Source organism: Chelonoidis abingdonii, chromosome 18, assembly GCF_003597395.2.
Source record: "Chelonoidis abingdonii isolate Lonesome George chromosome 18, CheloAbing_2.0, whole genome shotgun sequence".
NCBI classification, from domain to species: Eukaryota; Metazoa; Chordata; order Testudines; family Testudinidae; genus Chelonoidis; species Chelonoidis abingdonii.
The window spans coordinates 19,713,921-19,737,837 of NC_133786.1; the positions used below are offsets into that span (position 1 = coordinate 19,713,921).

A 23,917-nucleotide genomic window follows, 5' to 3' on the forward strand; every position below is an offset into this window, starting at 1 on the left:
AGAAAACAGCCGGACCAGTCAACAAGAGGCTGACCGCCAAGTCTAACAAAATCTTCCACAATGAAATTCACAGTTCACAGCTTAGAACTAGCAGCCCTGAAGATCTGCAGAGCTACAAGCTCTTGGGCTACTGGCTTGGTGTCACCTTTGGAGGAAGAGCGCCAGGAAGAAGATTTTATTTTATTTGGGGGGGGGGGGGGGCTGGGGTTAGCAGTGGAACTAGAAGAAGAGATTTAATGACTGTCAGGGAAAAATGGCTGCTTTATTGCAGGCAGCTTGTAAACTCTGGAGCCTGAAGGTCTGGGAGTAATTTCTCCCTCCCACGTGCTGGGCTCAGTTTGTACTGGGGGTCAGAGGTCAGTGCTTTTCCAAAGCATTCTGGGAAAGAAGCCAACTGGAGCAAGCTGCTAAACACCACTCCTGCAGCACACAGCAAGCTGCTGCACAGAATTAACCCTTTGCATGGCAACTACTCCGCTGCGTCTGTCCCAGTAAACATAACGCTGCTCGCTGTGGAGTGGTGGAGGAGGATGATCCTCAACAGGGGAAGCCTTAGAACATGCTCCCCTCAAAACACCAGGAAGGTGGTGGGCAAGGGTCTGAGAGTTCTTTCCCTTGACTGAGGTGGGAGGAGATGGAGGGGGACTAGCAAAGAGTTGGAGTACTTGTGGTACCTTAGAGACTAACAAATTTACTTAAGCATAAGCTTTTGTGGGCTACAGAGCACTTAATTGGACGCTGTACTTGTGCCACAAGTACTCCTGTTCCTTTTGTGGATACAAACTAACACGGCTGCTACTCTGAAACCTAGCAAAGAGTTGTTTTCTCCCTCATGTGGAGGGGGTGGGGGACCCCAAACGGCTGCTAGCTTCACTTGCATTTCAGTCAGGCCCCAGCCTGGGGATAGGGGAGATAGCTCAGAAGCAGACATCAGCAGAACAGGAGCAGAGGTGCACCTCCTCAGGTGTGAGAGCCAGTGCGTCAGTTGCACCCAGGGCCTGGAGTCAAAACACCAGCATATAAATCTCAACTGCTTTCCCAGCTCACCAACCACAATAACTACCGGCAAGGATCAGAGGTGCCAAGAGCGCCTGACATGTTAGGGCTTTGGTGCCTGGCACTGAGCTGGGGAAAGACTGGAGCAGAGCACGGCCAGACCTATCGCTTTGTAGTGAGGATCAAGCTGTACCCAGAATCTATCCATAACCCAGCATTAGTCACGCTCAGGTCTACGCACTAGGGATGGGAGAGAATGACAGTTATAGACCACAGGGGACATAGGCCATTTTAGGATGTGAAAGAAAAAACCATTACTGCCTGTAACTGGTTCTTCAAGATGTGGTGCAGATTTGTATTCTGTAGTTAGTGCAGTGGAGCCAGAGAATTTTTCCTAGCAGTATCTGTAGGAGGTGGAGCTTGCACCTCATGCACATAGCTCCTCCTCTGGCTACATGAGGTGGCAGCGCCTTGATCCCCCCCAGTTCCTTCGCACCGAACACCCACAGACCAGACTCCAATGTAGGGTGGATGAAGGGTGGGTTGTGGAATACACATCTGCATCACATCTTGAAGAACCATCACTACAAAAAGCAACCACTTCTTCTTCTTCTTCGAGTAGATGCAGCCATGTATTCCACTCAGGTGGCTCACAAACAATACTAACCCCAGGAGGCGGGGCTCAGAGTCTACATAAACAAGGATTGCAGGACCACCCCACCAAAACTTGCATCTGCGGTTGATGATGTGGCAATGGCATAATAGTTCGTAAACATACGTGTTGACGACCATGTAGCAGTCTGCAAATGTCCAATATGGAGACGTCACTGAGGAATGCTATTGACATCGCTTGCACTTTTGTAGAATGAGCTCACACCTGCTGAGGGGTGTAACTGAAGCTATTTCATATACAGTCTTGATACAGAATGTCATCCATTTAGAGATCATCTGTGAGGAAACTCCTTGCCCCTTCATATGATCTTCATATGACACAAACAGACAAGGTGAAGGATGAAACAGTTTAGTCTGTTCAGACAGAAGGCTAGACATTGACTGACAGCTATTGCACGGAGACATTGCTCCTCCGTAGATGAATGTGGAAAGAACACAAGTAAATAAACTGCCTGGTTCAAAGGAAACTGAGAAACCACTTTAGACAAAAATTTTGGGTGTGGTAATAAAGTCACTTTGTCCTTGGAGAACTGTGTATAAGGAGGCTCTGCCAACAGAGCCTGCCACTCACTCTCTTTGCTGATGTTATCGCTACCAGGAATGCAGTCTTCTGACACAAAAGCAGAAAGGGACAAGATGTCAGGGGTTCAAACGGAGGTCCTATCAAAGCCACTAGGACCATGTTAAGGTCCCACAGAGGAACCGGCCCTCAGGCCAGCGGATGGAGATGAAGGGGCCCTTTTAAGAATCTTGCTACCTTGGCATTGTACATCCAGCTGAATATAGTAATGCAGTGCATTACAGGAACCCTTAAGTCAACTTCAACACCATGACTACCTGTTCTAACATCGCTTCCCCACCAATATGCCAAATTACAGTGACATTACCCAAAGCTCAGTAAATCCAGGAAAACAGATGTCTTTCCTGTCCACCAAGATCTTGACAATGCACCCCACAATGTCTTAAGTCCTGCAAGCCTTTCTGGGAACATTCATTTAGCTTCATGCAATCAAGCTACCATCAGGAGGAGGCTTGGAAAGCATATTGGGCTAAAGATGACTTAAAAAATAAGTAACTTGTGCCAGATCCCATACAGAAGGTTCCTGGGTTTGACCTTCCATGGTCATCTTGATCAATTCTGAACCAAATCCAAACCAACCATAGTAGATGTGGACATCTAATGTACAAATGGAAAATCAAGGACTCCCTAGCATGCAAGCGTGGTTGCCCACAACAACCCATTGAACATATCACTACCTACTGCCCAAATTATAAATATGAAGGAGGCATCACTGCAATAAATTCTGCTACTTCTGATGTAGCCATTTGGCTCAATCAACTTCAGGTGACATTGTAGTTGCTGCTCTACACCAGCCATGTGAAAGAAGCAGCAGCGAGTCCAGGCTGAGGGCCCCTCAAGAGCTCAATGGATGACATTTCTTCTTGTCCCTTGTAGCAAACAGGTTAACCACTGAATGCCCAAGGCTGCAAAGATGATCCAGAGGACACTTTTCTTCAGGGACCGCTTGTGACTCAGGGAAAAATTCCTGATTAGATGACCTGCAAGATGATTCTGGACTCTGGGCAAGTGATCAGTTATGGGAGTGATAATCTCCTCAAACACAACTGCCACAACGTTATTGCCTCAACAAAGCACCCGGGAGCGTGTTCCCCTTTGCCTGTTCACATAATGCAGGGGCAGGCAAACTTTTTGGCCTGAGGACTGCACTGGGTTTCAGAAATTATGCAGGGCCGGTTAGAGGAGGGGGTCATGGCCCAGCTCCCACTCCCTATCCACACACCCCTCCCGGACTCCTGCCCCATCTAACCCCCCGTTCCCTGATGGCCCCCCGGGACCCTGCCCTTGACAGTCCCCCGCCCCATCCCTGACCGCACCCCGCCACCCCATCAAACTTGTCCTCTTTGCAAAATTGTGAACTGGATGGCTAGGTCTAAAGTCATGTGAACATTTGGACAGCAATGCCTGCTGGTTAGCAGTGCACATCTGCAAGGAAGAGGTGGTGTACATCTTCCTACCCATCAGGTCCATCCATTTAGAGTTCTTATCCTTGGGAGTGGCCTTAAATCTGCCCCGCTGAGTCCTATTGTTCACTGTGGTTGTGACCAGGGAATTTGGTGCTGGGTAAGAGTAAATCCCTCAGATCCTTGGTCCACGACAAAATGGTGTTTCTCCAAGCTCTCTCCAGTAGGTAGTACTGAAGCAGACAGACAGTCTCCAAAGAACCATAGCAGGCTCTAGGAACGCATCATTAATAGGGAGGGTGACACTCCACAGGCAGACGGCTGCAGGATATCCAAAAACATATGAGTATTCTCCTGCAGAAACTCTGCCTGAATACCCAGGGAAGCAGCCACATGCTGCAAAAGGTCTTGGTATGCCTTGAAATCCTCAGCTGACAAAGGAGAGGAAGAGCTAGATACAGCAGAATCATCCAGGGATGAAGACAAAACATTTAGCTGTGCCAGAAATAGACTCTGTTCCAGGATTGATGGATTTGGAAGGATGATTCTGGAAGCTCCCTGAGGGGAAGGCTCACCAGTTTCTGGGCCTGCAGTGGATCGATGGTCACTGCCATAGACATACTTAATCTCTCCTTAGAGCCTGATGAGGAGTGGGACTCCCACGATCAAGGAGCATCCCATGGATTCCATGGAGGCTACTGACATGAATAGGACATTGGTGACCAGTAGGCCCCAGGCAAGAGGTCCCCGTCCCGACCACGACACAGGCACCAATCCTGATACCCATAATGCTGCATGAACAGCCTGGCCCCCGATGCAGGTCAAGAAAGAGAGAACAGGAGGAGGATGATCCCAATCTGGATGCTGAGGAATCCCTGACTTGAGGGGACAAAGATGGAGCCAGCCCTAAGCATGTGAGCAATCAGACTGACTCATCCATAACCCAGAACAAAGAGAGAACTAGCACCGACAGTAGAAACAGTATTCCTGGCACTGAGTACGCTTCCATTGTTTGTCGTGTCAGAAGCAGTGTCAACCCGGAAGTCAGCACCGAGGAGACTGACGTTGCTGAAGTAGAGGGTGGTGAGTGCCGCCATAGTAACATCAGCAGCGCCGAAAGCAAGGGTGCTGAGAAAGTTCCTGGTGCCACAGAGATCTCTTGTGCAGAGCCCAGCACTAGCCTCACTTCCACTGACTGTGCAAGGGAAACATCAGGATGTGGTGCCAACAAACACGTTTAGCAGCCCATTCAGACAATGGGGCTATAAATGACACAGCCCTTGCAAATTCACAGACCAAGGGAGAGGTTGGGACAGAAAGGCAGAGAAGGTCCACTGCCACCTGATACACCACCAGCGTGGGAACACCCAGTGTTGGTATCACCTTCGGCAATACCAGACTCAACAGATACTCCAGCGCCAGAACTGGAGTCGACGGTATGGGGTCTCTGACCTCCTTGCGTCCTTGCACAGTACCGGGGAGCAGTTAACAGGACCTGCTCCGTCCCGTATGCCAGCATTCACACCATGCTGGTCTGCGCGCCTTCTGGAGGATGCATGAGTCCCCACGCAACCTGGAGTGGCCTCCATAGGTCTTATGCAACCTTTTCCCTGGCGCATTTGATAGGGAACGCCTACTCCATCTCTTCAGAGATGCACTGGCTCTTGAGCATGCAACGTCAGCATTCTCAGAACCCGAGGGTGACCTCCTCTCTGATGAGGGCCTCGGTGCCAAAGCAGGTCACATTGCCTGTTTGAGCAGGTAGTTCTTTAGACAAAGATCCCTCTCCACCTGAATCCGTTTCGTGAATGATCTGCAAATTGACCACCACTTCTTGATGTGGGCTTTGCCTAAGCACAGCAACGATCATGTGTGGGGATTGTTGTTGGGTATCATTCCCCCCATACGACAGATAATGTTTAAACCCTGGTGAGGACATCACTGGTGAAATATTTAAACTAAATCTACCTAGTGCTAAGTCTAACTAACACTATACTAAGAGCACTACTTAACTAAATACAATTAGAAAAAAATTACCAAGGAAGAGAGAGGTTGTGAGGTTAGGAACCAGAAAGAGCTCTGCCTCTGGCCACAGATGGTAAGAAGAAACTGAGGAGGGTCAAAGTGGTGCTGTGTAGAGGCTACGAGCATGAGGCGCAAGTGCCACCTGTTACAGGTACTTCTAGGAAAATTCTCTGGCTCCGATGCACTGGGTAAGTAGAATACATGGCTGCATTAATTCGCAGAAGAACAAGGCAGCCAAATGGGTCTGGGCCTCCCTGAAACCCCCACCTCCCACACATTAGATCACAGCAGCACCTAGAGGCCCCATCCGGGTCAGAACCCATAGTTCCAGCACAGCACAGAACCCTGCAGTGTAATCACAAGAGGCAGTGCTTCCTCCTTGTGGTTCAGAAAGGCTTGTTCTATGCTCCTGCATAAAGAAATCCCTGCCAGGCACGGTCCTTCTCCCAGGACTTGAGCTGGCACCTCCTTCACTCCCATTTCACACCAGGTCAAATAGCTTCAGTCCCCCTTGGAAATGGTGGCCTATACTTCCCTTCCAGGGAACACTGCTAGGTCACCAGACTTTTGGGAAAAGCTTGATTCCTGGTTTGTTTCCCCTAGGCCTTGACACAGAGCCTTCCCTCTCCCACTGCAGGTAGTACGCTGAAAGTTACAGTCCTCTTCCTACAAGTCCCCCATTTACACCAGTCACTCTCTTACAGGCCTCTGGCCCTTGATGTCCAAAGACTCTGAGCACAGCCACACTCTGCGCACTCACTGATCTTCCCTCCTGCACTGAGTCCCTAACGTCAGTACGAACAACACTCTGCTCTGTCCAGTGCCTTCTACCTCAGATCTCAAAGACCTTTAGAATCCTAACTCCCATGTAATCCTACTCCTGCATCTCAAATGGACCAAGGAGGCACAGGCAGAGCCAGAGAGAGAACCCAGGAGTCCTGGCTTCTAGCTTTCAAGCCCTCTTTCCTCCAGCTTGGAGATAAGGATGCCAACATCAGCAGCCATCTTGGCACTAACCCTGGTATCTCCACACCAGCCATCTTCCCCCCCCAGTGACTTCAATATCCAAGATGGTTTTTCCTCTGCTCCATTGTGCTCCCCTTTGGACCAGCAACAGCCCTTTACATGGACTTTCTGGTTCTCCCCAGCATCTCAGGTAAATACAAATCTGTCAGCCTCTCCTCAGGCTGCTGATGCCACTCCCATTTCCAAGTGGAGGTTTTAAACACCATCTGCCTAGGCTCCCTTATCTCTTTGGCCCCTTCCTTCCAGGTTCCGGGACAGAGCTCAGCTGACTGAGTACGGGAAGGGCTTTGCCTTCTCACTCCTACGATGCTGTAGTCCTTGATCACCTGTGCAGACAAGAGCCTGGCTTCCTGAAGCCTTTCAACTTCCTTTCCCAGAGACGTGTGCGCACGTTTCTGCCCTCCAGTCCAGTCCTGTTGCCCCCATCCCTGCCAAGTATCTGCCAGCAAACAATAAGGCACAGAGTTCCGTTACGGTTTTCGGCAGCATCCCTCACGTGTTGCATGAACTCACACAGAGCCCCGTCTTCTAGGCGCCTCAGGCTTTTTCACTCACCTCATCTTCCTTACATACAAAGGCTTGTTGTGCCAACAAGAAGGATGGGCTTGTGGTTAATGCCCAGCCAAGAGACCTGGGTTCTAATTTCAGCTCTTGCTGCATGACTGTGGCCCACTCACTTTTCCCTTGATGCAATGGGTCTGATCCCAATCACTGCAGTTCATCATCTTAGTTAATATAAAAATACACCTCAACCTGCTCCCATCCTGCCAGCTGACCGGGATTCCCCGCAGTGCCCTTGCCAGCTGCAAAGAGCTTCCTCCAGGCCCTGGCCCCACCAACTGCCCAGACATCTCCCCCTCCCCCAGGGCCCCATCCTTGCCCTGCTAGTTCCTGTCAAAATGAAAAAAGGCTCGTTGGGGGCAGCACCTCCTTCTTGGTTTTATACATAACCACACTCATTGCTGATGCCTGGTAAGAACATAAGAACGGCCATACTGGGTCAGACCAAAGGTCCATCCAGCCCAGTATCCTGTCTACCAACAGTGGACGATCCCAGGTGCCCCAGAGGGAGTGAACCTAATAGGTAATTAAGTGCCACGGCCCAGCCACATGTCTGAAGATGGCCCTTCCCTTGAAAAGCCTCTGCTGCCTGCCCAGAAACACCCCCTTCTCTCACACTGTTCCCACACTGAGTCCCTAGCTGTTGCTTAGGTCAATCCCATGGATTTAATTACCTCATCACTTCCTTGTTCCCCCAAATGGCCCCACCCATTGGTCTCATTCTAGTGCCATGCTAAGTATGTTCCTGTATAATTTAAATATTCACTTGTGCCTCTAAGTGCACCCTCCGCTACTGCTCAGCTGCCCAGCACTGGCAAGGGGTGGCACTGTTCCCCCACACAAGCTTCTTGCTAGACAAACTGAGGGGCCTGTTGTGTGACATCATGTCATTGATGACTCATGTCCCAGGTACAGTTACTTTACTCTGTATGTCAGTAGTAGATTCTCTGATCTTGGAGGGGCTGTTGTTGGGCTTTTCCACCTCCCTGGCACCAGCTGAAAAGATGCTGGTAAATGTGAGTAAAATCAACTCCATCTCCCTCCACCTGGAGACCTGTGTCTTCTTGTAAAAGCCCTGTTGAATCGCTCTCTCTCACGCATCATGCTGCTCCCGCCAGAAAGCAGCAAATCCCCCACCACATCCATTCACTCCTCATTTCCAAACTCTCATGTTTCTACCCCATCTGAAATCCCTCTACCTCCTTCTTTCCAAACCTGCCTTTACAGTCACCACTGCTGCACCCTCTTTTATCCTCTACCATTTCTTCTGAGTAACAATCCATGGATCTCACCCCTGGGCTGTCCCACAGTTTACAAGCCACCTGCCCCTTCATGTTGCTATTTGCTGTTCCCTACCCTCTCTTGGGAGGAGGGGTTACATAATGGTGATTAGTGACAGTGCTCCAGGTCATACTGCCCCTCCTCCCACCTATCATTAAAATTCCTGCAGGGAGATGGGAACTTGAATTCCCAAGGGATTTTCCATTTCTCCACCACATTTTGAATCTGTTGTAGCTGCACAAAGGGGTGGCATTGCAGACCACACCCCAGCAGGCACATACCCATCTCCAACGGAGCTTTGAGGCTAGAAGCACAAACAGTACAGATAATGGGCCTAAGAGAATGTGCGTCAGGGAACGAGAAGGTTGGGGAGAAGGCAAAAGTTGGACTTCAGACTACTCCCATCTTCCCCTCCTTTGGTGCCCCACGTACATACTCACAGAATGCCACTATTCTGGAGCGTTTGCATGCTCACACACAGGGACCCAGCATGGCAAGAGGCCAAAAATAAATAATCAAATCTAAGCACTCCAAGGTTGGGGGACTGGAGTCGCTTCTGTGACTTGTGAAGGCACTGAGTCTCCAAGTCACTGTCACAGGGGAAGAGATCCATTAACTGTCTTTTTCCAGCCCACTGGAGGTGGGTGGGGGAGAAAAGAGAGAGTTTCTTGCCCCAGTTAGACACAGTGGGAGGAAACAGACACTCATTCTTGGAGAAAGGGGCCAGTTGCACAGCTGCAGCGACACACACTGTACTGGCAACCCCACCCTCCACACCTATGTGGGATACATTTGAGCCAGACACCAGACTCTGGTATGTGGCCTTAAGTTCACAGCTGACCCGCACCTGCATCTACTCCAGCCAAACCTATCCAAGCTCCAAATGTCCCAGACCATGTGTGTCTGGGGCCCTGGGCTCCAGGTGGAGACTAGCCTGGAAGAGGTTTGCCTGTCACAAGCCAGATTGGAGCAAGTGACACCCAGGCTCCCTTAAGCCTTCCGCGTCCACCATCCTCCCTGGATTTTTAACCTACCATTCAGTGAGAGGGAAAGCTGCTTGGATATTAGCCAGCTCCAGGGAAACCACCATTTCAAGGTCCAGCGAAGGAGCCTATCAGAGCGGACGGAAGCTTTGGTTGGGGTGAGGGAGTGATGTAAAGGAGCAACTCCGTTCAATGGAAAGCCATTGCAGCCTTCCTACCTGGGGCGGGGGGGGGGGGGGACGGGCGGGGGACGGGGCTGGGGCAGGGAGGCAGCAGATGTCCACCAAGGGCCACCGTGCTCCAGCCCAGCAATAGGAAGGAGGCAGGGGCTGGTGCCACTGCTGCTGCATTGTAATTGAACAAACATGACAACTTGTGCTGAGAAAGCTTAAGTTGCCTTTTTCCTCCAATAACCACTGCTGTGTGAGATGTGAAGCAGAAATCCCAGGACCCTGAACTTACCGTCAGAGGAAGAGATCGGGACAGTGATTGGAGAACCTGGATCCAAGGAGGGAAGAGCCCCACAATAAAACCCAGCAGTTTCTGAACCAGGAATCTCAGGCAGACACAGCGCAAGTGGCTCTCTCGGTGTATTCAGCGGAGCTGCAGGCCCTTATGCCAGGGCTGCACTTGGCTCCAAACCCCCAAAAGCCTGGTAGATAACACTCTACCTGGTCTCAACGTAACCAACAGACAGTTACTGAAACCCCTCCCCATCTCGCAGTGGTTGTGGCATAGATGCCTGACACAGTGACACTAGGTCACTAGGAAAAACAGCAACAGACCCCAGAAGTCCTGACTCCCAGTCCCCAACTTTAAGCACTAGACAATTCTAAACCCTGTCAGGGACTGTTCAGGTTTATAGTTTCCACCCTCCCCCATACACTTGGGAGTGAAGGCCTGTATTTCCCCCCTTCATTTTTCAACCAGATGATACAGAATGCAGCAGTCAGTTCCTTGGAAGGCAGCCAGAGAACCTAGACCAGCCAAGTCCCTTCTCTGCAGACTTGAGGTATCAGCTGGGCTCTAAGGCAGCCCACGTGGTTCTGATTTCCTGTCTCTGGGTAGAGAAGGTTTTTGCTCCCTTTCTGCAGTATGAGGCAACCTGGGGAAGCTTTGCATTCAGGTTCTCCCCAGTAATACATCCTGCTGGGCACAGAGAGAAGCTTCTTGACCTCAGCCCCCACTTTACCTTTAGTCTCTGTTTTGTGCCACCTGGGATGTAGAGTCCTGGGGAAGACAGTATGGATAGGGGATAAGGAGCTGAGATAGCACAAGGGCAGAGAGCCTGCTCCATGGCACCAGAGCCCCCGTTAGTGATGGAAATCTTGAACCTAGCCCATGTGCCCCAATAGATGCAGAGACTAAACAGGCCAGATTCCCCTCTCATGCCCTGTATTATTCCCAAGGACCTTAAAGCCCCCAGTATAGCTGCCTTCCATTTACAGATGGGAAGACTTGGCAAAGGCTACAGGGTGAACTCCATAGTAAAACCTGAAATTAAACCCGGGAGTCTGGACTCACAGACCCATTTCCCAATCACTGATTGTGTGGCCTCCCTCAGCTTGTTTCCACTGCTGTTCATATCAAACAATTCCTGGTCTTTTCCTGGGGCAGATAGAGGCATCAGCAAGTATTGAGGCAGGTGTGGATCCTCATTAAAAAGTTAATTATATGCAAATTAAATTGGGACTTGTGATTCCTAGCTAGTTGCCAGGGTAGCTTTGGGGTCAGGGCAAAGCATGGGCTTCCCCCTGCTCTGACCTATGATCCCAATCTCTCTCCTCCTCAGACCTCAACTCAAGTCTCAAACATTTGGAACTAGCCTTGTGAGCTGAAATGTTCCCACTGACTTAAGACCAAGATCCAACACAGAGTCTGGACAACCATAATTCTGCTATGGGAGCAGGGAAGGGCCATGGTCATATCCTGCTGAACCTCATGTTGGGACGGATGAAAAACAAGACTTTGAGCTGAAAGCTGAGTTTAACCAGTCAGATACTATAGCCAGCCTGATGCGTGCATGAGGAGGCAAAGGCCTGTTGCCCATAAAGCGATGGAAGAGAAGAAGAAACAATGAGAGCAACAGACACCTCCTGGTCATTCTCCAGGGGTGTTTATTAGCTTAATTCTTCTTCCATTTTATACAAGAAGAAAATAGGAGTCACTGAGTGCCCTGACAACATTCACAAATACAACTACCAATAGCAACAACAGACTCAGCCATCCAACTGGGCCCTAGCCAACAATGGCCTTAGGTTGCAAACCTAAACAGCAAGAGGTGGACATTCCCTGGACAGGGGGAGGGCTGATATTACCCCTGTCACCTCTTCCTGCTGCTTCCAAGCAATCAATGATCACTGCAGTCCTACCCAATTTGAGCCTCAGCCCACCTACATCCATGCCCCAATCACAGCCAGATACCACATAAGGCAACTTACTGTTCCAGCTGGTTTTGGCGAGATGGATACAGAGCGCAGTATAGACACTGCCATGTCACGACAACACCTTCTAGCACCTGCAAACACATGAGAGGGGCAAGTATTCTCCCCTTTGACAGATGGGGAAACTGGCGCACAAAGAGGGCTCATAGCAACGCAGTGACAGTCCGCAGGAGAACCCAGAAGTCCCAGAGTAGATTTGTTCAAATTTGGTTGAGGCTTTGTGAAATTAATCTAAAAATTGTGCTATTGCAATTTGAGATTAAAATTTCTAAGAAACTGAACAATAAGTGCTGGGATTTTAAATGCCACAGCTAACAGGGACTTTTATTTTAATTTTACAAAACTGGCTAAACAAAATATTGAAACTTAAGGTCCTGACCCTGCAAACATTTAAGTAGGAACTATTCTCAGAAAGAGTTCCAGTGACTCTCATGTGTAAGCGTTAGCAGCAATCAAGAGTTAAAATTTAATTTTAATTAGAGATATCTCTTAGTGGCATAAAATCTTTGTTACTTCAAAACAAAATAGCTCCAGAGTTATCAAAGTTTAGACTTTCAATACATGTCAAAACAAGTCACAATAATGTTGTTACTTATACATATGCCCAAATTTTGAAAAATAGGTTTCTAACTCCGTATTTAGGTACCGACTGTACCTTGAGATTTTCAAAAGTACCTTAAGTGACATAGGACCACAGTTCCCATTTATGTCAGCATGCAAATGCTGATGGAGGAGCATAGCCTGGTCAAAGCACTGCAACTTTACTGACTTGTGTAAGTTCAATACATCAGAAAGTATTATCATCTGTAAATATAGCACAAGCTATTTACTTATCTGTTTTGCATTTGAGTTTGTGTTGTTCTCACAGCAAGGATGCTAATGAAAGGCCTGGATTTATCTTTTTCAGCAAAGAAAAGCATTTTAAATGTGAAACTTATTAGTAGAAAGAAAATTGCTATGTAAAAATTAAACAAACTCTACTAACAATTAGGAAACTAATTAAAAGAAATAAGTACAAAACATCCACTTCATCAACATAAGACTATAAAATGGGAAGTCACTGCTGGCATCATGCAAATAAAAGATGTTTACCTTTTTTTGTTTGTTTGTTTTAAAAGCATGATATTTGTCATCCTGGAGAAGTCTCAACTCCCAGTCTCTGGGACAGTTGCTGACACTGTAGCACACAGATACAGCCATCTGAAACCACATGGGCTGCATGTTCTGAGGCCTGGGGTACACATGCCAACAGCCATTTCCTGCCCAACCACCCCCACCCATGCTGTCCCACCCCACCAAGGCTTCCATTCTGGAAGAAGTCTGGTGGCTCACAATCCTAGCAGCTCCCTTCACACATTCAGTGGTGCTCTTCTCTGTAAACCCAGCAGTGCCAAATCAGACGGCACATTTTGTTCTACAAGTAACTGACCATGAGAGAGTCATTTAAAACCCTCCAAGGCCTTTTCTACAACAGGGTTCAGAATCTGGCTATGTACACAATGGAGGTCATCAGTCTGTGATTTTTGGTCTGGTGCAGAGGGAGGATTTTTCCATGAAGACCAGGATATAGACTAACCAATTCTTTTCCTGGCCAAAAACCAACTCCTGTGCATCATGCTCAAGGGAATCCTGAAACCAACAGAGCCACTGTGAACACAGCTATTCCCAAGAGACCAGATAGGGTCCGTCTCTGAGTTTGGGCTTAAATGGAGGTCATTTAGACTGTGCTTCCAGACACTGCCAGGACCCAACATGGCATGCAAAAAAACCCCAAAACAAACACAAAAAACCCAACCCTGACTGTATGTACATGCATGCAGAAACTTCCCATTGCCCACATGTGCACATACACACAATCCCCTCATAAACACACCTTCAGTTCTGTGCTTTATAGCAAGGCACCTACATTGCTGAGAGAGTGGCTGCTTCCCTCGTTTTTCAGACTCAAACTTTTCCACTTCCCTGCTGTCTAGCCTAGTTTTCAATTACTGTTACTCTGATGTGGTGATAACCCAGTGCAGACTCAATACTCCTTCACCAAGTGGCACTGGGAGATATTGAGCCTCAGCTCAAACCTGGGTATGACCCGAGAGTCACCTGGGCAATAGAAGCCTTAGTTCTGGAAGTGCAGACATCAACCGGGGCTACAGGTTCTCAAATGCTCCTAGAATCAGGCCCCAGACCATGCTAGTTCTGATGTCAAATGGTACACTTCAGAATCACAAATGTGCCACATACCAGGAGCACTTCAGACCCCGTGCTGCTCCCATCAAACGCAGCTGGGGGTGGGTGGGGGAGACTCCAGGCTTTAGCTCAATAAAATCCAGACTCTACCCATAAAATCTGCTAGAGAACGTGGGGGCTGTTGCTCACTTCCCAGGTTGGGAGGGGAGGTGGCCCATCACTCACTGGGCCCTCCAGTGTGCCTTCCAGCCCCTGTACAGCAGAAAGCAAGGAGGAATGGGGCACAATTCTGGTGCCTGCTCCTCACTACTCAACTTGCTTTGGAGGCTGCCAGGCTTGCTGAGGCTGCCACATCAAATAGCCATCCAGAGCCATGCTCCTGACACACATTAACAAACAAGCCCTCAGAGCGGGACCAACCCAAGCCTTCATCCACCCAGGGCAATGCACTGCTCACATCTGAGACTCATTCACTCTGACTGGCAACAGCTGATGCCTACAGATCATGCAGGAACCCCTCCCAACCCAGAGAAGAAGCTGTGCATCTCCCCAGGCAGCTGCATTTTTATATATTCCACCTACCGTCCCCACCTCACAGATCCCTATGGGCCATGAGAAAGTAACCAGGTACACTACTAACATACACAAGGTAGGAGGTGCGTATCAGGCCGCTACACAGCGAGAGAAGGAGCCTGATCACATGGCATGGACACATGGGCAACCTCCTGCCCAGACACTCTGGCCATGCTAAATCCTAGTCCAAAGGGCCCCTCACAGAGGAGTGGGTAAATTCACAAGCTCTGGCTCCTTAACAGGAGACTTTCAACTCCAGGCTGCCATCTCCAATCCAACCCACCACAACAGCAATGTGACCAGCTGGCAACTGTTTAATGGTTACCTATAAGCAAACTGGTGGCTTCCAGAAGATAGTGACAATGCCACAACTGATCCCTTGCTGGCAGTCTCGACAGGGGTCCCAGGGAGTCTGCATTCCCCTTTCACTCTAGTCGAGACCACTTCAGAACAAGGAGACACCCATTCACAGGACAACACAGGGCAGCCTGCTCTGCCCATGTTCTGACAATAGAGAGGATGCCAGTCTCCTGGGATAATATTCTGGCCACCTGCGGAGCACATTCAATCTGTGAACAGACCAGGCTCCTGGACATCCTTGTGTCAGAAGGGCAATGCTGCCCCTAACCCCTTTTTCCTCATGCGATTATTGCCCAGGCACTATGTCACTAACGCATTCTGGGGAGGGATCATCTAATTGACTCTGCAGGATGGGGCCCTGACCCCAGGTGGGGCCTCTGGGTGCTGCCACAGTAGCAATAATAAAACTCTGATTTTTATATTTCATTTAAACACATAATTAGCAAAGATTAAATGACTAATATCTATTCTGGCAGCCAGCAGCAGAGTTCCCCACTATCTGTGTGAGGAGCATTTGGACAAGTCCACGCATCAATGCAAAATTATCCACCCATATGTGGCCCCCAATTTCTAGCATCTGAGACTTTCCTCCCCTCCCCTCCCCTCCCACTGAGTCGGTAGTATGCCAGATGAGGGAGAACTTTCCCTGTTCCTCCCCAGCCCTTCCAGCTCTGCTAAGCACACAGCAACAGAGGACAGGTGGTTTGTGGGTTGCAGGGGAGAAGGGGAGCTGTTGGGTCTGTCTCCACAGAACTATTTCCCACTAGGAAGCCAGATGCTCAGGTACAGAGGGACTCAGTACTTCATGGAATCCAGGCTGGTGGCCTGGTCCCACGCCACTGTCATTCACTCTCCTGCCTCCCCAGGGCCTGCAATGCTTGGTGGGTTCCTCCTATTCCCACTGCCCAGATCTCTGAAATCTCCACCATGCTCCCCACCCCGATGGTCCTTTACAGGTCTTACCCCATATTGTATACAGCTCTGAAAGGGTGCAGCCATGACAGTTTCACTCTACCATGCACTAATCACTAGCAACCCCACTCCAATGCACATTGGTTGAGAGGGGGCAGCGGGTTACAGCAATAAGTGCTATACAAAATCCTTCCTGTCTTCCTTTCGAAGCCTCCCATCCCCCACTCAACTGGGACCCCCTCATAAAAATAAGAAGAGACAGACATTACTGGCATTTCCTTTCTCTAAAAAGGCTGTAAAATTTTCCAAACGCAGCCAGAGCCAGAGTGAAGTTTGTCAGGAGCTCAGCTCATTAGACGGCTGCTCCGGGAGCCCCGCGGGAGGTGCAGGCTGCATAATTCAAAACAGCTTGGACCCTGGAAAAAAAAATAGAAACCAGGCCCCAAGAACGGGGAGAGGTTCTCCCAGGCCCCAAGAATGGGGGGAGGTTCTCAGCTCCAAGTGTAACCCACCCTGCTCTGGGAACACTCCCCTCCGTGGGGCTCTGGAGGAGCCTTGGCCCCATCAGAAGTGCAGTGGCCAGCCCGAGAGGACCTGGCACCGGGCAGAGGAAATTCCAAGCCTGTTGCTTCTGGCAGCCAAGCTGGGCCCTGGCTTAGTCCTCGGCAGCCTGGAAACCAGCTACTCAGCAATTTTCTTGCCATCCAGAGGGCTCATTCTAAACCACAGCTTCACCTCCCTCGAAAACATCACAGTCTGAGAGGCAGAGAGTTCTGGAGGCAAAAATTATTTTTTGAACAACCACCAGCACAAGGCCCCCAAGCTGTCCTTGGTGACAGTGCTGGAGTTTGGAGCTGCTGCCCCATTTATGTCCAAGGGACAGGGAGGGCAGAAGAAACTTGCTCAGCCCAGCCCTGTTTCTCTCCCCAGTTCCTTTCTCTCCTTGCCAGGGAGAAGTTCAAATATGACCATGCAGACACTGGACACAGACAGCTTTCAGTTCAGTTTAACCACCCATGCTTGAGCCTAAGCTGGGGGCAGACTAGCTCCACTCATGTCTCGTGTGACCCAATCCCAACTGGGGACCATGCAGGATTGTCTCCTACCAAGGGAAGGAATGAATGCAGCTACACTATAGAGCATTACACTGCTTCATCCAGCTCATGTCAGAAAGTCACCTGGAGTTTCACCCCTGGCTCCTAGTCATTCTCCCTTGGAGCACCCCAAGCGATTCCTCCTCATCCCAGCCATTTATGCTCCCAGAAGACTCAGACATTTGGGTCTCCCAGAGCCTCAAACTATGCATATTTAGGGCCCTGCCTAGCCCAAGTTCAAAACCCCAAGCCCATTAATGACAAGAGCCTCACATTATATCATTCCTAAGGAGTCTAGAACACTTTAGTACCCAACTGCATGAGGCAGAAATCACCTTACCCACTGTTGAAATGCAGTCATCTCCGGCATGGGGCATGACAGCTGTTTACCACTGTATAAAAACACCACACAATCATTTAAGACAGAAAGAGAAGGAGACCATTGTATCGACTGAGCAAGTTAAACCAGTACTTGCTTTTAAAGAAGACTGGAATGCTCAGTTGAGTCTTTATCTGCATGATGCGCTGACTGACACAGGCCTGGCAGGACAGTTATCACTCTTGGATATAAGTGAGGTGGGGGAATCCACCATATGGGCATCTACCATAGCCAGGACAGGCCACATACATCTTGACTGCAGACAGGTGCAGCTTCCATCGGCTTCAGTGGAGTTACACCCCTTATAAAAGGACTGAATTTGACTTTAGGGGTTGAAGCTTGACAGATCAGGCAAATTCTTAGAGGAAACATCATGTCCCTGGGGTGAGTTATGTTGGCAGGCCTAGTGAGGGGGAAACTTGCCCTGCCTACTGCTCCTCCTCTGCAGATAGGGAAGACACTAATCTCTAAGACTGTCACTTTGGAGCCTTTCCACCAGTGTTACGTTCATATGAGAAAGAACCAAAAATGTGATGTCTGGACCTGTCGGTGAGAACAGCAGGAACTCAACGCAAATATGAGGATGGCGCTCAGTTGACAAGCTTGCCAACATTCAGATCCACAAACAACATGCTCTGGGGCAAAGTCCAGCCACTCAGCTTCCTTCCCCAAACAGGGATGCAGCCTTACCTGGAGACAGGGACTGGCATTTTGCTGGAGCATGCCCAGCCCTCTCTACAGCAGGAGAATGCAGTGCAACAAAACACCCTCTTGTATCTTTGGCTCCATGGACAATAAATGTAACATGAAGAACTCACACAGGCACAGCAAGGTCCAGGTCTACTAACTATACACTACTTGCAGGTCCTAGCCACACATACACACTGCTGCCCTAATAGGGTGCTAAATACAGAACACAGAAAGCACCATGAGAAGGCTCACAAACGATTTCAAGACATACTACCCAATTCCTACACACAGCACGCCACTTATCAAGCAAAGCCATCTGCTGGGATGCTTTGAACACACCTAGGTATTTGGATCCCAGAATCCACGGTCATTATGCCTAACTGAACAGAACACCTGGTAACATACAGGAAGCTACAATGTTCTCTCACAAATGCAAGCAAAACCTGGCATTTCCTTTGCTTACATTTTAAGGAGCACAAAGGCTGTAAACATTCAATATTTTGTGCAGCATCTTTATACAAACTATGTCTTCAAGACACTTTCCAGCTAATTCCTCTCCCTCTGTTTCATTATTTAAAGAGGTAGAGGAAAGTAAGAGGAGAGGTTTTCAGCTGAGCTATAAGAGAGCAACTGTACATGGGCTGTTTCAGACAGCAGGAGATACAGAGAAGGCTCTTGCAACTAGTACTAGCAAGGGACAGAGAGATGGGAGTAACAAAGCTAAAAACAAAATCAACCCAACAAGCATTTTGAGAGATGGGAGACAGCAGAAAGGCCCGTATGTTCTGTTGGGCTCTGCTTCCTCCTCAGCAGCCAAGTGCTGTGACCTCCCACAACTCATTAGGCCCAGGGAAGACCAGCAGGCAGAGGCAGAACAAGGAGCACTCTGTGGTTTCACTCGGTATTTCAGGCCATCTCTCACACAGGAGGAGTTTGGCTCCACTTTCCAAGTCTCGCCCTCTCTCTGGCACAGGGCGCCAACCTGGCTCCTGGCCCAGGATTCGGCTCCACTGAAGCTTCTCTTCAACCAGGGAGACGCCCCGTCCCCAGGCACAGAATGCAGCCAATTCCTGGAGCTGCTTATTACCTTGGGGAACATCAGCCACAGCCACAGAGCTGAAAACCCCAGAGCAGGCTCCTCACCCCCTGACTTTCACTAATGTGTACTGGGGTTCAAGGCACCTTGATTTCATGGTTAGAGCAGGTGATTAGGAGGCCCCAGCTCTATTTTTGCTCTGGGAGAAAGTGGGATCTAGCAATAAGAGCCAGAGAGCCCGAACTCCTGGGTTCTATCTGCCATTTAGCACTTGGAGCTCCACGGCTGAGAGGTGCTTCCAAAGAGCCGAGTGCTGTTAGTGTTCAACATGAAGACAAGCAGGTCCCAGCACTGCCTTCTGGAACCTCATATACTGAGGAACAGACTCACTTGTCCCAGCCCTGATAGATTCAGCATGGAGCAGATTCTATGGGCCAGACAGAGGCCTGAGCTTTTCAGAGACTGCAGAAGGAAAGAAGCCAGATGGAGCCAGACAGCGAGGGCTGAGACGTCTATTCCCAGGGAAGTGGGGGGTGGGGGGGCTTGGAGGAAGGGAATGAGCCACAGGAGGGACTAACAGTTCCTAACAGACAGAGCCCCATCCCTACCACAGAGATCCTGCTCAGACTTTTATAGCTACAGCCAATGCCACTGCTTCCTGGGCATGCCTACCACATCTCATTGCTCACAAGTACCCGTGCTGCAGGATGCATGGGCCAGTCTCACTGTGTGCCAGCCCCCAAACCATCATACCCTACAGGTCCTCCCCCTCTGCTCCCATTCAACAGGAGCAGAGCCAGAGTAGCTGGAACCACAGCCTGGCCTGCCCTCCCACTCTGCCGGAAGGCCAGAGGGAAGCAGACTCCCCAAGAGAACAGCCTTCCCCTCCAGCAGTATATAAAGGGAGGCAGTTCCTGGCCCAATTTCCCCACTTTACAGCACCCTGGATGGTTCCATTGGATTTGGGGGATGAGAGGGGTAATCAGGGCTCAGAAAGGAGCCGTTCAATTAACCTGTCAGCTGAGGAAAAGCCCTCCCCTGTTCCCTGGAGAAGGAGCCGACAGCTGCACAGCTGCGTATATGAAGGAGGCACCGCATCCCCCACCACTCTCAGTCTGAGCAGCCTCAAGAGACTTTCACACCTCCAGTGACCAGGTCCTTGCTGTGAAAAGAATGGGATGTCACTTGCTCTCTGCCCTACCAGGAGTCTCCAGTCTCTCCTCTGCCTTGCTTCCTTGTAATTGACACTAGCACTGAAGAACCCCACTGGCCATGGCTGTGGCCCCTTCCCAAAGGAGTCCCCAGTGATGGCCTCTCCCAGCATGGCGTGCTGTAGGGATCTGGGCAGGAGTACTAGCTGCAGGAGCATTCATAACTCCTCCAGTCCCAAGGGTGTTTCACAGCCCACCTAATAATCCAGGCAGCAGCACATATGTGGCAGGTCTCAACAATGACCTACTCCCACCCTTACAAAGGACGGAGCTGGATGTCAAGCAGAGGGGGGAGCAGGGAGCCTTGCTTGGACCTGGTGGGGAGATGGAATCTCACTGTCCTGATCTCTGGGAATTGGCACAGGCCTTGGTTAGTCATGACAAAGCCTGGCTGGTATTGCACAAGCCCCCTTCTCCTCCTGCACTGGAGAATAGAATGCCTGCTGCACTCACAAACACAACCCTGCTTTCCAAGGAACCTGGATACGTGCATGGTTCCTGGCAACCCGCCCCTTGATTACATGGCTCTCCCTTAAATCAAAAGCAGGTATCAGTGACATAAACTGCTTCCTCTGTGCCAACTCCTGACAGGGAATAGCCCTGCAGCAGGTACAGGCTCCACAAGGAGGTGACCCCAGACAGAGGTAATTCAGTACCCAAACCCACAATTGGTAACTGGGTCTGACAGACGACAGGAAAGAAATGGATATCCACGGGAGCTGCCCGGTGCCAAGCAGGTGTCCTCGAGATTGTCCTGTGGAAACACACCATCTGGGAGAGAGTCTCCAATAAGGCCCACCTGACTTGGCCAGCTCTGGTTCACAAGGGAAGGCTGGGCAAGGACAATAGAGATCAGCACAGATACTGACAGACCCTGCCCTCCTCCAGCATTTCTTACACAAGAACCCAAGGTATTTTACATGCACTACTCCCTAGGAGGTATTTACAGATGGGAAACTGAGACACCAATAGCAGGAATGACTTGTCCAAGGGTCACACCAGGAGTCACAGATGGATTCAATTCTTGGTTCTAAGAATCCTAATTTCCAGCCTTCCCTGCTTCCCCCCTCCTTCTCCCCCCCCCCCCCCAGCCCATACCAATATCTCTTGTGGTTACTATCAGATATGGAGAAGGAAAAGCAGCAGCCAAACTCCTAGGTCCTTCGCTCCGAGATGTGTGCGTTTCCCTGGGCAGTCTGAACCAGTGACTTCTGGGGTAATTTTCATCCAGGATTCACAAGTTCAACCCTGTGAAGTGAGACACAAACAGCTCAGGGAACTTGCACTGGCCAGTCAGCACCTTCCATAGGAGAGAAAGAAATCAGGTTGCAGTTGGCTGAAAACTGGAAGGGACCAAGGAATATAGCCTATGCCAGAAAAGAGTGCGCTGGCCAATATAGCTTACCCCACTCTCCCAAACAAACTAAGCTATATCTGCAAAAGCATTTCCCCCCAATAACTGCATCTACACTAGAGCTTTTTCTGGTATAAAAAAGTCATTAACTCCCGCCCGCCACACACACACACACACACTCCTAACAGAGATTACTATCCCAGCAACAGCTTTAATTACAGACTTGTCCTGAGTCTCTACCCCTGCAAGGGTAGGGTCCAGCACCCTGCGGAGAGGATATAGTGGCTAATATAACTCTGGGTCTTCGCCAGAACACCACCACCGCCACCATGTGGAAAACCACAGCTGTAGGACAACCTCCAGGGTCCTGTTCAGTTGAGACTGGGGTCTGTGGGTATTTCTGGCAGACATCCAAGGTGACCAGCATGGCCATCTTATGCCATCAAGGCTCTGTGATCTTAGAATTACCTGAACAAAGGAGCAGGAGAATGGATGAGGAAAGCCTCACATGGTCCCCACAGCATGTGGGATGGGTAGAAAATGAGCCTCAACTTTATGCCAAACTGGAAAATGTTTTTACAGAAGAGCAGCAGTGACAGTGAAGAGTCTGGAAACAGTAAGTCAGCAGTGAAGAGCCAAAGAGAGCTATGTCTGTCTGACCTGGCCACCGGATGACTGGCAGTGGAATGCAATTGCTGTCCACAAGGCTGTGATTCTTGGATAGGTCCAAGAGCACAAGCAAAGGAGGGGAACATTCTTCCAGAAGACTCATTCCATGGAGGAATCATTTCTCTAAGGGACTAGGGGTCCATCACTGAAGACATCCACAGCTGAAATGGACAGACATCAGGGGAATGGAGAGCCGGAATCCAGTCTCTCTTGCCCACCAGGGATGGGCCCCAACCAGTCTTCCCCACCTGTAGGAGTTCATTTCTACTTCTAGATCCCCACAAGGACAGATACTGAGAGAGCAAACAAGCAGACTGCAGCACAGGGATGGGTAAAGCCTCACTCATCAGAGCAGATGAGCCAATTACACCAGCTAAGGCAGCAAAGGGAAACATGTCATGGTGTTGGCCATAAGTAAGAGACCAGGCACAAGAAATGCTGATGAGACTGGCAGTGACTTGGACTTTGCAACTGTTGTACCTGACAGGGGAAGATGCATCAGGCCTGGGGTGGGTGGGGGTAGGTTAAACCCAGACAAAATAACTGCAGAAAAATCCTTTGGCCTCCAGGCTGCATGGGCCAGGAATGCAGCTGAAGTACCTTGGTGAGGTCAAGGAGAGCCTTCTGTCTAGGTAAGAAGCAACTGTGATAAAAGAGGAATACCCTCTCAGGCCTCTTCACTCAGGAAGTAGAGCTGCAAGGGTGAGAACACAGGGGATGCTGGCAGGAAGGTGGATTCCAGGGGTGGAAAGAGAAGGCAAAGATCCCTTCCCAGAATACCAAACTTTGAGAAGCTTGTGCAAACTGGGTTGAATTGTCCACAGAAGAGATAGACAGAGCTGACAAAGTCTTAGAGGTCCTAAACAAGTAGAAGTCCAGTGCGTGGCCTCAGGCCCAGTCAAGAATTACTCCAGATTTACACCAGTGGAACCAAAGCAGAGTTTAGTCTCAATGCATTTTGGCAGTCAGACAACACTGCCTAGCGATTAGAGCACAGGACTGCAAGCCACTAACTCCCATAGGTGCTGATACTAGGGGTCCTGCCACACCGCTTGGCTTGAAGTGGCTTCCATCATATACAGGGTTTACATTTTGGTTCAATGGCTCTCAGCACCTCCACTATACAAATTGTTCCAGCGCCCCCAGTAATGCCTGAGTTTTAATCTCAGCTCTGAACTGCCTTGTGAGATCTTGGGTAAGTCACTTCAAATACTAGGTCTTACTTTCCTCCCCATCTATAAAATGGGGCAACAGGACCCATCTTACAGGAGATGAGTTAATAGGTAGAAGGTTTTAAAGTAATATTTTGTCCAATGTGCATGGGGTCAGACTAGATGATCATGATGGTCCCTTCTCGGCTTAAAGTCTACAAGTATATATTATTATTAGCCTCCTGCAGCAGGGTTTAAAAAAAACCAAACAGGCTTAAAACCAAGATTTTTAAGTATATTTTTAATACTCTTCCTATAAACTCTCGCCCCCCC

The 23,917-nt window shown here is 49.6% G+C and overlaps 1 protein-coding gene across 4 annotated transcripts in view; it reads right to left on the reverse strand.

Moving 5' to 3' along the window:
• BCL9L (BCL9 like) overlaps positions 1–23,917 on the reverse strand; it is an 89,354-nt gene that overhangs the window by 62,291 nt on the left and 3,146 nt on the right. Inside the window, exon 2 of one of the 4 annotated variants that reach the window (XM_075073563.1) lies at positions 21,528–21,658. The exons of 2 other annotated variants lie outside the window; for them this stretch is intronic. The gene's annotated coding sequence lies outside the window, so the exon portion shown is untranslated. Of the gene's footprint in view, positions 1–21,508; positions 21,659–23,917 lie in introns of all 4 variants that reach the window. One more of the 4 variants, XM_075073562.1, reaches the window with a different exon arrangement.